The sequence below is a fragment of the Triticum aestivum genome, chromosome 2A, assembly GCF_018294505.1.
Source record: "Triticum aestivum cultivar Chinese Spring chromosome 2A, IWGSC CS RefSeq v2.1, whole genome shotgun sequence".
Taxonomy (NCBI): Eukaryota; Viridiplantae; Streptophyta; class Magnoliopsida; order Poales; family Poaceae; genus Triticum; species Triticum aestivum.
This window is the reverse complement of record NC_057797.1, coordinates 8,292,752-8,296,830: the sequence shown is the minus strand read 5'-3', so window position 1 is coordinate 8,296,830 and position 4,079 is coordinate 8,292,752.

Below are 4,079 nucleotides of genomic sequence, written 5' to 3'. Positions count from 1 at the left end.
TATATATATATTTTATTCACGTCCACCCCGGACACGATTTGGGATGCGGCTGCGCGGTGGGCGCACGCATGACCCATCTGACAAAGGCAAACACGGGCAAACCCATCGACGCTCCAAAGGGACAAAATCCGGTCAATCCGGACGTCCGTTTGAGGTCGCGTGGTGGAGTTGGCCTAAGCGGTGTGGGTGGAACTGCCTGCAACATCATTGCTGCAACCGTGACAGGTGCATGGAGAATCTCTCTATAGTCAATAGTTCCCTATGTTTGGTAAAGGTGTATTGTCACATCCATTTACTATTCACCCAACCTGCTAATCTAAACAATGGTGCAGGACCCCGGCACATATCACAATGAAATGGGTACTGTGGATAGCCGGGTGTCTAGACACCCGGGTGTTGAAAATCCAGTCTCGTAGAGGAAAAGAAAACAAGACTACCCACCTACCAGTGACATTATATCATAAAACAGGATGCCAGTCAAGGAACCACATTCCGCTAGCCTATCTGGTTTCACTGTGAGAGGGGACAAATATTCATGCATGTTGCTATCACCTCCAAAATGGGGGAATCATCCGAGTTGGATTGTCACTCAAACGAGCTTTGTTTGGACAAGCAGGGATCGCGCTAGGTCCCTCTAACGGCACAAATAAAACTGGTGGTGAACACGTAAGTGCTGAGCTCACCACCTTCACTATTTCAGTCATCGGCCAGGTCTGCGTACCAGCGAAATTATGCTATTAGATGGACGTAAGTGGTGAGCTCACCACCTTCACTGTATCAGTCATCGGCCAGGTCTAGATACTAGCAAAATTATGCGATTAAGGGCATGATATGTTTTAATAACTAGCACAAATGCCCATGCGTTGCAACGGGAAAAAACACCGGTTCTTGTGAATTGAAATTGGCCAGGTCGAACACGGTCTAGCTGTGTGCTAGTGCTCCAAATATTCTACACGAAACTTCCATGTCCACCGGCGTTGATGCTCACACAACCACATATGTCTGACTCCATCGCTAGGTCTGCTATGTTATGAGCAAACAGTTAGACATGTACTTGTTTTAACTATAAAATTTAAGTAAAAGAAGCACACTCTATAATACATTAATACCACATTCTCTAGAAAAACTAATTATGCATAAGAGCACAAGCTTGTTGCACAATAACGCAATCTCCAAAAAAAAATAGCCGTTTCTTTTAGGGCTATACACACAGGAAATAGCGAAGTACAAATTCTTCACAGAAAATGCACATTGATACTGTCAGATTTTTGGATAAAGAAATGCTTATGATGGCACAACCGATATATGCACATAAGATGATTCTAGGCAGCTAATTGTCTATATTTAATGAACTAAGTGGGCCTAAGCGCCTGATGTGCTATTTTCTAATTAAGAACTTTTAGGCAAAATAAGTAAAGCAGATGAGAAAATTAATTAGAGAAGCAGATGATTGAACATGTTTAGGCAGCCAACCAAATATTTGTACAGCAGACTACTACTCCGGCACACGCAGTACTGCATCTTCACCGTCATGTCCGAGCAAGCCCAGCGTCTCGTCCTTGCCGAGTCCACTTACAACTGTACCATGCAGCATCAAACTTCTCTTCGCCGCTCTATCTGAGCAGCCCGGCGTTTCGTCCGAGTCCGCTTACAACCCCGGCCGGCGTGCAGGACTGCATCAACATGTCTTCTTCATCGTCGTGTCCGCCTACCACTCCGGCATGCAGGACTGCATCAACTTGTCTTGGCCGCTGTGTCCGAGCAGCCCGGCGTCTTGTCCTTGTCTTACAACTCCGGCGTGTAGGACTGCATCAACATGTCATCGCCGCTGTGTTCGAGCAGCCCGGCGTCTCATCCTTGCCGTGTCGCGTGTTTTCCTCACTATCCGTCCGAGCAGTCCGTCGTCTCGTCCTTGCCGTGTCACCGTGTCCTCGCCGCTGTGTCCAAGCAGCCCAGACCCGCTGTGTCGCGTCTTCATCATGCGCCAAGGAGCCTGCATGCAGAACCGACCATGCTTCCTTTCTCTCGTTTTCCTGTGCTTCCTTTCTCTTTCTCAGCTCATTGTTTGAGTCATGAGGCGGCTGGTTGATGTTACAAAGAACTCCAAAACGTATATAAACTGATGAGAATCAATTTAACAGGGCGAGATGGGAATGAAACATAATTCCTGGGCGTGAGGGTGGACAGTAAGAACAGTCAAATAAAATAATGTCTTAACATTAGCAAGAAACTTGTGTTGGGTAATTTGGTTTGTGGGAGCTACGCACTGGGACGATGCACCAAGACCAAGCAAGACGGTTATGAGAGCGAGAGAGTGAAAATTTTCTTTCCTTGTGTGCGTCTAGTTTTTTTTTTCTGTTTTTATGTAGATCAGTCTTTAAATCTCAGCCGTCAATCTTAGTGGTTAACATAAAATTAATGGATATAAAAGAATGACCTATGAAGAACTATGAAAGCCTCCGTCCTTTCATATTAGGTAAAGATAAAGATGTTCTTCTCATATACGTACGATGGAGGAGAAGCGCTCTCTCTCGGGTTCTGTACCCGAGAGGTCATAAACTCAGGAACTGATCAAATTAGGCCATAAACTCATTTATTTGAGTAAATAAGGCCAAAACTGATTTGAGAGGTAAAAACCAGGCCATATGAGCGTAGCTTAGACCCCTAGCGTTTTGTTTAATTTGTAGAGGGTGCTTTTTTACAGACGGACCATCACAATAAAGATAATGGCTGAAGGAAAATAAAATAAAAAAATACCTAAACCATGGTATTCGAACCCATGCCCTTGGGAATCACAGACTATATTATTTCACATTTGAATTCTAGGTTGCATTCCGTATATATGCCAAATGATTATCTTACATGAAAAAATTGGTCTCAAATTCTCCCAATGACTACTAGAAAGGATGTACGAAGACACCGTGTGAGCATCCGGGGCTTGGCAATATAGAAGGCAAGACGTAGCGCTTTTACACATCCGGGGACTGAACCTGGGTAAAACTATAGTACCAAAAAGGCTTTCCCCCGCTTTATATATAATAAAACAAACCACCAGAGTAATAAGATTCAACAAAGGTTCACAACACACACGCAAGGGTAGCAAACAGACAAAGTACTAAAGGGTTATGTTAAGGGCACAACTCAACAAGCCCATAAAAAACAAAAAAAGGCGGCAGCACAAGCCTCGAGAAGGCTAATCCGGCTTAGGGGGTGGAGGGGAAGCGGTGGCGCCAAGCGGAGAGCCATCGCGTGAAGATCTGCAATGATGATGTTGGTGGCGTCTCGATCCTGAGGCAGCTAAGCGGCCACCAAAGCTACAAATATCCATACATTTTGAAAACGGCGTCAGTAGCATGTCGAAGAGGAACACGCAGGTTCACAATTTTAGTGCGTACGGTCCAAAGCGTCCAAGCGAGAACCCTAATACCCAGCCAACGAATGTGGCAGACACGCAGATGGGAGGCTTGGATTTCCGCAAAGAGGCCGGGGAAGTTATTCTTGCACCAACGGCCGCCAACCGCTTCGTGTAAGCAACTCCAAAGGAATTGTGCGGACACACAAACGTGAAGAAGATGTGATTTGAGTCCTCCTCTATCCCACAAAGAGGGCACATCCCATCACCCGGGCCATTTCGTTTGAGCATCTCCATGCCCGAGGGCACCTGTCCCCGGATACATTGCCACAGGAAGATCCGAATCTTCAATGGTAGTATAGTCTCCGAATCCATTGCCACAGGTAAAACTATAGTGTCACCATCAAAATCTGTTTCGGTGTGTCTTGGGAGAGAAGTAGCTAACGCACGATATCTTAGGAGAGAAATGGCCACCGTATTAATTGTGCTCTTGTATTGTCAGAATATGTTTTTTGAATTAAGAAGTATTTCTCGCTATCGAAGATGTGAAGATCAACACTTTTCTCTTGTAACTGCTTTACTTTGGCAGTTAAGTCAATGTTGAGAAAAAGTATGTGCTTTTCTTTCTAAAAGGGTGACGATAGTGTTACTGGTATTGTTTAAATTACATATAAAATAACACTTACATTACTGATGCATTATAAGTCAAGATGTTAATAAAGTGTAT